The sequence below is a fragment of the Anopheles merus genome, chromosome 3L, assembly GCF_017562075.2.
Source record: "Anopheles merus strain MAF chromosome 3L, AmerM5.1, whole genome shotgun sequence".
Taxonomy (NCBI): Eukaryota; Metazoa; Arthropoda; class Insecta; order Diptera; family Culicidae; genus Anopheles; species Anopheles merus.
Window position 1 is genome coordinate 15,882,967 of NC_054085.1, and position 13,163 is coordinate 15,896,129.

The 13,163-nt window shown below is 45.3% G+C and overlaps 1 protein-coding gene across 2 annotated transcripts in view; it reads left to right on the forward strand.

The window, feature by feature from the left end:
- The window catches only part of LOC121600490, a 76,285-nt gene continuing 63,122 nt past the window's right edge, over positions 1 to 13,163 (forward strand). The window contains exon 1 of one of the 2 annotated variants that reach the window (XM_041929135.1): positions 1 to 914. The gene's annotated coding sequence lies outside the window, so the exon portion shown is untranslated. The remainder of the gene's footprint in view (positions 915 to 13,163) is intronic. The other variant, XM_041929136.1, reaches the window with a different exon arrangement.

Below are 13,163 nucleotides of genomic sequence, written 5' to 3' on the forward strand. Positions count from 1 at the left end.
CCTGCCTGGCGCAGTCGAACCGGCCGCCGTAGTGCAACGTGAGCTGCGAGCAAGTGAACACACAACAAACTCGTCGACTACCCAAACGACACACACGCCGTTGCCGGCACCAACGCACACGTGCTGCCACTGAGTTTGCCAACTCGATCGAAAAAAAAAAACGGTGCTTGAGCGTGTGTGTGACCGTGTTTAATTTCCACGCCATAGTGCAGGTTTTTCCTCTAGCGAAAGTGGCCAAAAAGCCAACCCAAACCAAGCCAAGTGTCTGAGGCGTATGGTGTAGCCTTTGCCAATAATTACGCAAAGAAGTGCCACGTGCGTCATCCTTTGCTGTGCGTGCCTGTCCAGAATACGTGTGAGGGTGCACGGTTTGTGTCCTGTGCGGAGGTTTTCCTCGACGTGAAAAAGAGTAGCCCTTAGGAAGGAAATTGCTTTCCTCCGAGCTACTTTGTCACCGATCGGATCGGAAAAGCGGGTACAATCGAAAGGAAGGTCCGTTGGAGAGAAAAAAAAGATAGGCCTTCATTCTGTGTGTGTGTGTTCAGTGTTCAGTGTTGCTCGATGTGAATTGTCCAATCGAATTTGAAAGTTTTTGCGCCCGATGCGACAGCCAGCTGTTTGGTCAGCAGTTTTATTTGCCGCGGATTGCGAATTTGATAAAGCGTCGTGTGGCGCGCCGTGTGTACCGCTTGGTGCCGTTTGTATGCAAACGGGCTGTTTCGTGCGATCGTTGCGACGTGTCATTCGCGTGTGGAAAGGTTGTCCGTGGTGTGAGGTGTGTGTGTGTGTGTGTGTGGCGCTCAACCCCAGTGAGAAGCGCATCGCATTGTGGTGCAAAATAGAGGATAGCAAGCGAAGGGTTTGCCCAGCTTCCGGTGAAAAGTCATACGCAACCAAGTGAAAAGACGCAAAAGGTAAAGAGCCGTCCACCGTTTGCTGATTATGGAATAGGGAAAATGGTGAAAAAAATGAGGAGAAAATTCGTTTGTAATCCTTTTGATATGACGGGTGACTTGACCGCTGGTAAAACAGAGCTTCTCGTGATAGTGGGGAAGTAGGAGCAAAGAGAAAAACGTCTCCATTTCCACACCCCGTCTTTGCATAATTAGTTGGGGCGATAGTGATTATTAGTCTTTGTTTTTCATACTTCAAGTGCTTTCATTAAGCCACAATTCGTTTCACAGACCAACAATAACAAAATCCCCCCCAGAAACAATGTCTTTAATGATGCGCTTTTTCACTCATTTCTCTATTCAAGGGGCATGTGTTTTTCCCCCGCTTCGTTCTTGATAGAAAGTAGAGCAACCCACCCCCCTTCCCTACATCTGGTCGTTAATTTATGACCCCCAGCGGACACTGGGAGTAAAGATGTTTTCTGTCGAACCATTTGCTCCACTGAAAACTCGCCCCGTATATATATGACAGCTTCATTGAGATTTTCCCGCAACCGTCGTTTTCTCACAATCGCATTGTTAATCATCATTGACGGGAGGGGGCGTGGAAGAACTAGGCCATCAGAAACACGATCCCCTGTGGGAGGTCGGAGGGACTCAGGTTCAATTTAATTAACCACGTACGTAGTGCTGCACGTACTCGAGTTTGCAGTTTGCATACTGGCTGCAATCAGCTGCATACAACCGTTTATCTTGGGGTTGGGAAATGGGAAAAACGCGTCGTCGTGCTACGGAAACTAAGGAAAAAATGAGCCAAATTGGATTTGTGTGCCCTCTGTGTGAGTGTGTTGTATTGGGTGTATCGTCACTGTGAGTTGTGATTTCTGCTGGTGTGTGCAGTTGAAGCGTGAAAATTGTCTATTGGATTGTGATTATCCCTGTGAGCCGCCGCACTGTTTGGAGTACTGGTTTATGAACGATCAACGCTTTGTATTTCCCTATTTTTGCCCTCCCTTTCACTCCCGCTTTGAAGTCAATCGTTTGAATGCAGTTGAGTTGAGGGTCCAACGCGCAGACTGACGGCGGCAACATTGATTTGATACGGGGAGCGAAATGGATAGACACCTAATCAAATTAAGTGAAACGGACGGGAGGGCCTACGAGAACGAGAAGGAGGGAGTGTTCGGAACCTTTGCCTTTTGCCTGGCAGGTTAGGGGACATTGAGGTGTGCCCGCTTTCAGCCCCGATGCTAAATTACCGCTCGTTCGACGAATCAGGAAGTGATGGCGTGGAAAAAGGATCCGATCCTTCCCAGTGCTGTTGGCTTAGCTCTGGCGCCCGGTTTGCTGTACGAAATTTGATCCTCCCGGTTTTAGAACCTAAACCCGCTAAGGCCACCACCGGGTTCATTCGGGCGTGTTTGTGTGTTTGTGCAGCAAAAAGGAAGAAACAAATTATGCCGGTGTCGAGTTTTGTTATTGATGTTTTCGATCAGCATATATGCAGCCGCACCCGCACTTGTGTGAGGCACGAGGCGTACCACAAATCTTCTTTCCTCCTGCTGCCAAACAGCCACGCGGTAGCCATTGAGCAGCCGGGGCAGGGACGGAAATTAAGAAGCCCATTTTCAACGCTTCTATGTTGTTTCTTCCTTGCTATCGGCACTCCACTTCATTTTTTTTTTTATTTTGGACCTCAAGCAAGCGCTCCACCGGGTCCGAATTTCGGCCCAGAGGAAGCCCGAATACGCAGATAATCGTTCGATAATGATGGTTGGTTGTTGATTGAAAAATAATACGGGGTGGGAGCTTGGCGAACCACACAAACTGCGTTTCTCTTTCGCTGAGGTGGTGTTGTGTGGTTGTTGCAATAGTCCATGGCTTCGGAACCGGGGGAACGAAACACCACCAGGAAATGGTTATTATTTATGGGCGGAAGTTTTAAGTGGAAGTGATAATTTCAGTATCCATTTTTGCAGATTTGCCGAACGCTGATTCATATCTCACAGCGGCAGCGTTTAACAGCAGCCTTTTGCCTTTTGTAAGTGAGGATTATGTAAAGAAAAGCTGTTGCATAATAAAAACGGAGCAAAAAAAAGTTTGCTACCCGTTGAGAATGTCTGCCCCGTAGAGCTGATGCCCAAGCCCAGCTAATCCTTCTGTTTCAACACAGTCGACTTTAACACAGTTGACTGCTCATGTCTGCTGACCCACAAGGGACATCAATAACTCTCCAATTCCCTCCATCGTAATGCGCTGATTTAGTCTGAAAGCAGCGCGAGAATTAATCCCTGCTCCAACCGTTACGGATCGATTCGTTGCTCCGCAGTCTTTATCCTTTTAGCTACGGACGGATTTACGGACGGACTTGTCGCCTGCACACGGACGGGGTGAGAATCCCGAAAGGGAATGCATCCAAGAACGGAAGCGTTTCTGGTTTTGTGTGGTGTGAGATGGTGGTGTCTTTTTTTTTGTATTAGTTGCTTGTGTTCGTCACATTCCCACTGTTGTTTGCTGGTAAACTGGTCGTCGTTGTTGAAGGCGCGCGCGAGAGGGCAAAAAACGCATTCGCGGATGATTATCGTGCGAAACGATATCCAATTACTGTTAATTGAACGTTGTCATCGTTTTCGATATCTTGCTCTCGGCATCAGCGCGCGGCATCCGTCCGATCTTCGGGGGATCGCGTTTTATCCCCCGCAACTCGCACTCGCTGGTTCTTGTGGCTTGTGTGTTCTATGCTGCACTCCCGGGCCGGGGTTTTACTACAAAACTGCTCCGCCATTTACTACTACAATCCTGGATCAGCAGAGCCCATGCTGCACCTTAGTTTTAGGGGTTTTTCTCATTCTCTCCTCATTCGTTGGGTTAAGTCTTCTCAACCACACACATGACCATCGTTGTCCTTTTTGGCGTCACTTTTTCAACCGTGCAACGCTTCACTGCGGGGCACACTCGAGGGTGGAACGAGGGTAATGTTCAATATGTTGCCGCGATAAAGTAATCCACGAAGGACACCCGGAACACCAGATGGTGTGGCGCTCATGATGATGGTGGTTGGCTAAAAATGGGAAGGAAGCGAAGCATAAAAACCCTCTTTCAGTTGGTTGGAATCCATTATAATGCAAAGCTTGTTTTTTACTGTCAGGAAGGAACCGAAATCCAGGCTTTGTCTTTGTTCGGGAAGGTTAATAGCGGACAGAACCTTTAAGGAACGTTAGCGAATGATGGGATTGACATTTTTGAGCAGTAAATAATTTGCAAAATTGCTAAGCTATGTGACATTTTTCCGTTTATTTCAAATGTGGAGCAATTTTTATCGCTTAAGAGAGTCCTCTTAGTCTCAAGCAATACTTCCGGTTTCAGTTAATGTCCTCACGCGTATTTATCATTCTACAGACAATTCCTTTTCGAGGATCGTGTGAACTCTTGGAAAGCTTGCATTGGCTTTGTGCAGTCGATGCATTTGTTGACTCTTTTGTTTAATAAACTGCACCGGCGTCTGTGCATCCATCATGAGTACCATAATTGATTGACGATTTCCGTTGTTGCTGCGTTGCTCGACAGAATCATAAATGGAATCGCTCTCTCAACGCTTTTTAGAGTGAAATAATAGTTCTTCACTCTAGCCGAGACATTGTATTTGCCTTTACCTTTTATTTCCCTTCCATATGGTTTTAAAAGCTATTTATAGTGCACACTTATTGCTCCAGAAAATAGTGCACAACGTACAGGAAAGATGTATCGAACTCTCTCTCTACACCACCCTCGTTAGCCGGAGGGGGAAAGGTAAGCGTGTGGAATATGTTTAAATCTTATCAGGCGCGCTACATCGGGCACCAGAAACGCCCCAGAGTCGCACACCCAAAGGGCAAGAGGAGATGCCATCAAAACAAAACCCCATCCTGCTACAGCTAACTCTAGCCCGTTTGATCTGGTTCGCAGTTTTTGAACCTCTGCCCTCCTCCCCAACCACTCCGTATAGGGTTGGGAGAGATGCGCAACTGCATAAATCATGTTAACGCTCGTTTGTCAACGGGTCGACGAGTTTTTCCTGCGAACCTCTTGGGCTCTTTGATCGAACGATAAACGGGTAACAGCGCTGGCAAGGTGCGTGGAATAGGCAATGAAGGTGTGTGAGTGAGTGTGTGTGTGGCGTTTGGGTTGCTTCGGGGCACAGCCACCACCTTTGCACGCTGGCCAGATGGAGAGCTGCTGATAATTTGTTCTATAAATTAAGTTATAAAAACTCGTGCACAAACTCCATGCTGTGGTGGTATATAGTGGAGTTGGGGTATGGGAGGGGTTTTTCAAAGAAAAAAAAGAGAAGAGGTATGTTGTTGAAAGAGGGGAGGAATGTATGTGACATACATTTGGGTGCAACACGGTTGAATGCACAATTTGCATTCAATCGTTCAGTCTGGTCCTGCGCGTGGTCGTCTTGAAATAGAAAGGCAGAAAATTTGAAGTTTAGAGTCTGAGGTAAAAACTCTTTTATAGATGCGTCTTTTCACGTACATTTATATAATGTCCTGTATATAAAGTCTTATTCAAATACTTTACTATAACTTGGCTTCAGGAAAACTTGGATCTAGAATGTGGATCCTGAATAGATTTGAACCCACGCTGTGTTGTGTACAAGCCTGCGCGTTTAACCACGGTTGTAAATGTGTCCTGCTCGATACACTCGTTAATAGCTGTATAATAACTATCGGTCCTTAATACCAGTATGGAGTGTTAACTGCAAACTATCGTTGTTAACTCATCGGTCATGCTATCGTTGACTGTCATCGGTTTATTTTTATTCGCTCGCATCATTGCACTAGTCGCCGATTATGACGCTTTTCTAGTTGTCCGTTTTTTTCTCTTCATTTTAATCACACTTGACGCGCTGGCATTAGCGACGCTTTATCATATTTGGTGCCAGCCTGCCATGGCGCCTCACATTTTGCGCCTTTCAAGCAACTTGCGCTACTGCATAAACTCTTTTTTGCGTTTCAAGCAGATTGCTTTCCACTGCGTGGCTCTAAGGGGCTGCCATTGCCGTCCGAGATCTCGATTTATCCTATTTGCTTCTTATCGCTTTGTGTTTTTGCTCCCATGCCTGGCTGCTTGTCATGGGACATCCGGACGAAACCGGGCAACCGACGGGTGGCTTTTAAAAAAAAACACACCATCATTCGGTCGTCAATTCGCGTACAGTCAGCGGTAGAGGAGAAAAAAGGCGCAATGTTTTGCTTTCGGGCGCAATAGATGTGATTATGTGGCCGGGCAGCTCGTTACTGTACGATGCCGTGTGCGGATGGTGTGAGATTTGTAGCTCTTTTAGCTCATTTAATTAATCAGCCCGAGGCAAACTATGATTTTTTGCTGTTGCTGTTTTGATTCTGCTTTGCTTCGCAAACGGCGAAGATTGTGGCGGTTTCTACGAACAGGGTTGGAAGTATAGGAAAAGATAAAAAGTGTACCGCCGCCGACCGAAGGGATAAAATCCTCGTGGGTCTCAAATCCTTCCGTCGAGGATCTGTGTGTGTGTCCCAGAGGTTGTAAAACGGAAAAAGAATTCCCGCACATTAAATGTTATTCCTCTCGTAAAATAACTGATTATTATGACGAGCGCGACTGGGGAATGTTGATAATAAAGCAAGCAAAAATGTACACCACGTCGGGGGCTATGCTTATCGTGCGCTTGCCTGTGTCTAGCAAGACGCAAACTGTGCTTCAAAATAATAAAAAAACGAAGGAAATTCTTTGTGGTTTTGCAAGCAAAAACGATGCAGAACGGAAAACAGAATAAGCAATATGCGATGCAATTAATTGCTGATATTACAACAATAGTACTGTGTGCAGCAGATGTTGATGGACCAGCTGAAGGTTGATCCGTTGCAGTTATCAGTAATTTTACTTTACGATGATTGAAGGTCAATTTGGGGAGGATGTTGTTGAGTGCATTATTGGTTGTTAATCTCTGCTCCTTTATTTGCCAATTTGATTCTAGAAATTTAATACAATTATTGGTTTTCACCTAAACTGCGGTTAACCTATTATGACATTAATTGCATTTAAATTGTCTAACCACAGGCAGCACAGACACCGATCTCTCGATGCTTTGTGGTTTTTGCGCTGCTCCAGTGATATTTGCGACGATCTCACTGCTCTATTTGCTCTTTAGGATTAGTTCTGTGGTTTTTGTGTGAATGTGAAATTTAATCCAACATTCCACCAGTGATGCAAACTTTCGCCACCAGCGTCACACGTTGCAGCAATAATACCCAACTTGACTGCAGACTTTCCCAAGGCGTGAATCAACTTGGTTCGTCATTGGGAACCTTTGCTGCCATCGGTGGTCAGTATGATTCATCCAATTCAGCCCAGACCGTGATGCAGATGCTAATCTGATGGACAAAATGCAAATTGCTTCATCGTTGCGCCGAAAGTCCAGCAGGCCCGAGCTTACTGGGTGGATTATGGTCGTCCAACGAATCCTTGTCGCAATCGCTTGATAAATTGTAGACATCTCTTTCACTCTATCTCTTTGCACTTTATCTTGAATTGTTCATTCTTGTCCTTTATTTCATTCGACCGTCGCTCCTCGGTAGCAGGTCCTCGGTAATCGGTAATTTAAACGACGGTTGATTGGGAGTTCGTGTTTCGAAATCGTAAATTCATTCATGCAAGAAGCGACACCCTAAGGTCCCGTCCGGTGTGGTGGAGCGCTCTTTGAAGGCCGTGCGATGTGCATCGGGAGTTGCATAAATGATAAGAAGCCGGGTCTGAAGTGGTACACGGTTCCGTTCCGTGTTACCTTTGCCGCGTCACTGTTGCGAATGCAAACACGCCCGCTGCTGCACACGGCAGAGATGTGACGCGATTGAAAGTGAATTATGGGACCGTTTTTCTGCGGGAACACACGGTGGGCAATTGGAAGGCATGGGAAACGCGGGCAACGATTGAAACGTGAGACACGGCTCCGGTGCGGTTCTCCGAAGAATGAAAAATGAAACCCAAGAGGCAGCCCAGAAATCGATCGATTTTTGCAAAATGTCACGATTTCGCTCGTCCAGGGGTTTGCTGATTGTTGGTAGCCGTAGTGGTAGCGACACGGACATCTGCAGGGTTTTTGGATAATGAATTTATGTGCATCCTCATGTCTGATGTTCTCCACATACGGGCTGTGGAGCCTTGGGGTGCTCCTTTTCTGCTGTTTTTGTGTAGCATCGTAAACTTCAGGACTCGGTTTAGCGTTGTGACCTTTCCGCAAGCTGAATTAAGAATTTATAGGTGTTTTTTAGTTTGTTCTTTTTTCAAAGCCGAACGTGCTGAGAGGATGGTCTTGCATTCTTAATAGCAGATGGTATAAAATGTCTAAAGAAATCATGCTTATTACTCAACTGTCCAACTGAATAAGAGCATTCAAGCAAATAATATACAAGTAATGTAGCTCGATTAAGGTCTTGCATGAGCTCGATGCGGGGCCAAGAGAAGAAATGTAAGAAATGTCGTCATCAAGCGTGTCTCGCTAGTCATTCTTCATGTCTCTAAATCCCACGCCCATTCAATCTATGCCCTAGAGCTTACTTGCCGTCCGCGTATCACATTCTACACTTCATTATGCTTCTCAAATCCTGCCTGGATAAGTGTCGGATGAGCTCGTAAATCTTGTGTAATCGATCGGGTTTTCAATTTTTCCCCCTTTCCAGAATTTATGGCAGCAGTACATATGGGTTTGTGTATCCGTGTATGTCTCGCCTGTCTCTAGCTCCATTTCCTGTCTGTCCCATAGTTCAGCTTTCTAGGAACCAATACCGTATTTGACAACTTTGAAACCCGTTTTTCATGACACTGTAAATGATGAGGTTCTAGATTACATTTTGCATAGCTGTGTTTTTATTTACTGCAATAAAACTGCCCATAAGGAACATGGATCGAACTGTTGTGTGTGTCCGGGGCGTAGCAGGAAAGGGTTGATAGCTCTCGGAAAGTAAATCATCTTGCGTTTGTGTGCCAACTTCCTTGTTTATGGTGCTGGGAATGATTTTTCAAAAACATGCTTATGCTACATACTTGACGAGCGCTTTATTGCCGTGTTTGTACTGACTTTAATCATAATCACGCTCTTATTAGCTTTATCAAAGCAATCATCTCCTCCGTTCTGGAGGTCTGGAACTGTGCAGCGCACGGTTCAAGTAATTGCTACCCCTCACTGCAGAACAACGTCGCAGAGCTGAGTACTTGAGTAGAGCAGCATATTCTTCACCCTCCCATCGGCAGGACAGTTTCTGAGTGGCCACTTATCAAAACCACACAGAAGAAACCTCGACTCTCTCCAGAAGATTAAAGCATCGCGTCGTGTTTTAGGTCCATCGAACTCAATGCCGGGAGTGTGTGTGTGTGTGTGTACGCGCCGGGTAGCGACGAAATATGTCTTATCAGTATTGGCCTCCTTCAGCGCAAAAGATACAGCAACTCGTGCATGAGTGTGTTTCATCAGCTGCACTCATTGGCTACGATTGTTTTGGTTGCAGCTGTTCTTAGACCGTTGGCGCAAAATCTATACACATAACCTCAAAATTGTGGTCACAATGGAACCATTACACGTGTCATCTTGAAGGAAAATGTAACATTTGTTGTGCTCCATTGTGTTGAAAATCAAAGAAAGGTTCGATAAGAACAGAGCGACGACCGACAATGCAGGAAAGGTGCGTGTGGCAAGCCGTGAGAAGTCATTTAATCGTTTAGTGTACCGGGATTTTTAAAACGTTAACCACCGACCAGATTGACAGTTACAAGACGAGCTAATGTTCCGTTCCGTCAGCAATTGCTAAAGTCAGTGAACTGCCAGGCGGTGGTGGTGGTGGTGGTCGTGTTGGTCTTTGCAGATTGATTGACTGATTGACAAGTGGCAAAAGGGTACAAAGGGAACGAGGGATGTGTTTGGTGGGAAGAGGAGAAGGTCGAAGCTTCTTGTTCATGGCCGTAAGCGAGCATTAAATTACTGTAATCAGCTTGTAGTCTGAGCCAGGTGGTTGACAGTGTGTGAGATCTTGTTTTCTTTTTTGCATACAGCAAAGCTATCCAGATGGCGCTTTGCAGAAATTGGCACGAAACAGGTTTGCTCCCGCTGGCTTCTGTCATCTCTCATTTCGATCGTTTTGTTAAATATGAAACGACTGCCAGATTTTGAGGGAATTAGCTCCCCTTTAGGTGAACTTTTAACGTCATCTATTACCTTGTTACCTTAGCTGGAGTTTTTACTTAATTCTGAGACCTTTCTCCTCTTGAATCAGTTCGCATGACCTAATATCATTTACGTTGGATGGCCGTTTGTTTTGCCTTTCCCTGCTCCAGTGAACTTATTCGGATTGGGTAACAGCTTTTTTGTTTTTTGGCAACAAGCTAACCTAAACCCCTGATGTGAACATCAGAAACCCGATCGACGCCATCCGTTGCGTGGGGTTTTTGCAAGGGTTTATGAATGGCACGGCATTGTCTTGCGGCCCCGTTTCGTGCCAGCTCTTGCGTCAACATAAACATATTTCATGCTCTTAAAGCGCACACAGAACTTACTTCCCTGCAGGAATCTTTGCCTTGTGAGCGGGCCCTGTTGGACTCGTACCAAAGGGGTCAGGGTCACTTGGGGCTTGGTAGGAGTCGCGCTATCGTTGGTAGTAAGCTCAAGTAAGTCGCTGCCGTGGTTTGGCAGGATTATGCATTTCCTCTTTTTTATAAGTTTGTTTGTTTTATTTTGCGTGTCATTTGCTCGATCGTTGGCGATTATTTACGTTACTTTCTATGGTAGCACAGCTTATTTGCATTGTGCCGTGCGCCTTGCCCATCCGATTGCTGTCGCTGACTGTCCTGTAGGGTCATTCTCATGCCTGTTATGTAAAACCATTCTTCCTTTCTTCATGAATATGTAACACCGGTGGTTACAGTGGATTTTTTTGCGTTCGTAACATAATCAGAAATGGACGTCATACTTTTTTGTTCTGTGATAAGCTGCCTCGAAACCCTTGTTAATATCTCCAGTTGAAAGTGGTTCGTTATGGCATCTGATAAGAAACCGAAATGAATGTGTGGTTGAATATTAAAGTTAATCTACAGACCCAAAGGTGGTGTCGGAATCTATGTGGTCTAACGTCTCCGAAAACACTCAGGTGTAAATTTGATCAGCAGCAACCATCCCCGTTTCCGGCTAGACACTCAAATGAACCATTTGCTGAAGTCAATCTCCCAGCAGGAAGCGAATTTCGTTAACTATCAGAAATAAACTTCACTATGAGTGGACTTGTTCAGGACAAATGTTACGCATTACTGGAGGAGAGGCAACAAGAATTTATGCCGTCCTGCCACGCAAGTTTTCTGCTCCGTGGGGGAAACTTCATCAGAAGGGATTTACTATTTGCCTGTTGAGTTCTTGTGAAACAGTAGCAGCCAGCTATTACCATAACTCATGTTAATAGCATTCGAGAGGGAATCGGACGTAACTACCGACGGAAGTAACTGATGAAGGGGTTTTGTTAGCGAGTAGTTGTGACGTTTGTTCTCTTTAATAAAACCTTTCCCCTTGAATTAATGTGAACGTAACATTTTATTAATCATGTAAAAAGCTACGACAGCAACTTTATTTTCCCGGACTGGCACCCCTTGGGCTCGCCGTAAAAGCAAACATTGAAGTTCTCGTTTTATTGTTGCGATTTGCGCAAACATTTGATTCCTCAGGCTTCGCGGGATTTTAGTTTGAGGTTATCCTTTTCCTTTCCATCGTAACCTCATTTTGTGTGTATTGTTTACTGTTGTAAAGCTCGCTTAAGCTTGTCTCATCCCAAATCATAATGAAGCTTCGCCAACCATGCATCTTTGCTTGGGCTGTTAGACGTCGTGGCAGCGGTGGTTGGATTTAATCCAGCAAAATCCAAATAAATGACTTTATCTGTGATGCTGTCGAGCGAACTTGCTCATCCGAGGTGCAGGCTTAAAAACCACAAACGCTTAGAATTGGGATGGTTATTGCGAGTTGCCTATCTGTTGAGTTAAATGACATGCAAAGTTACAAAACAAAGCGTTCAGTTCCAATTTTGTTGGGAATGCTCAGACCCTTACAGTTATCTACGCAATTGAGTCCTTCGCTTAATTTCCACAGAGGGTATATATTTAATTACAATCTTTTTTCATGAAATGAAATACACAAGGGTAGAGCGTAGATCTACGCGATGCGATAGGTTGTGCTAGGAATTTCAGGGTGTGCCTTTTTGTTCCGATATGTGCTAGAAAATACTGTCTGAATTCGTGTTGCATCGACAGACCTGCCGGAAAATGTTTGATCAATACTGAATAGAGCGTGGCATAGAAATAAAAGAACTATACAAAACTACGCAGCATAGCATTTGTGTTTTGGGGTTTATATTTCACACTATTTAGCACTCCTGCATAGACTCCGTTCAAACTTAAAATATGTCATGAGTATGTTTTGCAACTTTTCCGCATGGTAATAAAGTCTCTACCGAGGGAGTCATTAAAGAGAAATTTGATGCCGTTACTGTCGTAATGACATGTGAAGGAGGCAGCAGCTTCCGTGACTTTCGTACGCTGTTCTGAAACGCGCACACAAACATCAGAGGCGAATTTAGCACACAACGGTAGCGTAACCATGCGTGAAAAGTTCAATCCCAATGAGTCACCACCGCGCGTCCTTCCCCGGTTCACCCAGCCGGCTGAGAATGTCACCATCGGTGGCTAGTGGGTATCGGATGGTAATGACGATGTTAATTTTAGTTTTTTTTTTTTGCTGTTGTTGTTGCCTGCTCTTCCCGATGTCAGCAAACTGATACTGAAAGCCGGTGGCTAAAGAACGTATGAGATGCTATGTGAGCTGCTTATTACGATGCAAAAGGCTTCCAGATTCGCTTCCACCCCAGCTTAACGACAAGAAAGTAGCGGCTGCTGCATTGAACGGTGTCGAGGTGGTAAGCTGATATGGCTTTAGCTACCGACGACTCTCTCTCTCCTGTCCCTTGCGTCTGTTTGTGTGTTGTGGAAAAACTACCGACATTACTTTCTTGATTTACCGAAGAGTATGGAGCAAGTTAAAGCTGTCGCTCGTGTGGAGTCTGTGGAGCTCTTAACTACAAGAAGCTGCGCTTTTCATTGAGCCTCTTTTTTCTGCTCAAAGTGCTCTTCTGGTTTATGATGATATTTGACACCTTATCGGGTGTGTGTGTGTACCCTTGGGGACCCGAGTGTGTGCATGAAAGGCCAACTCGGAGGGAA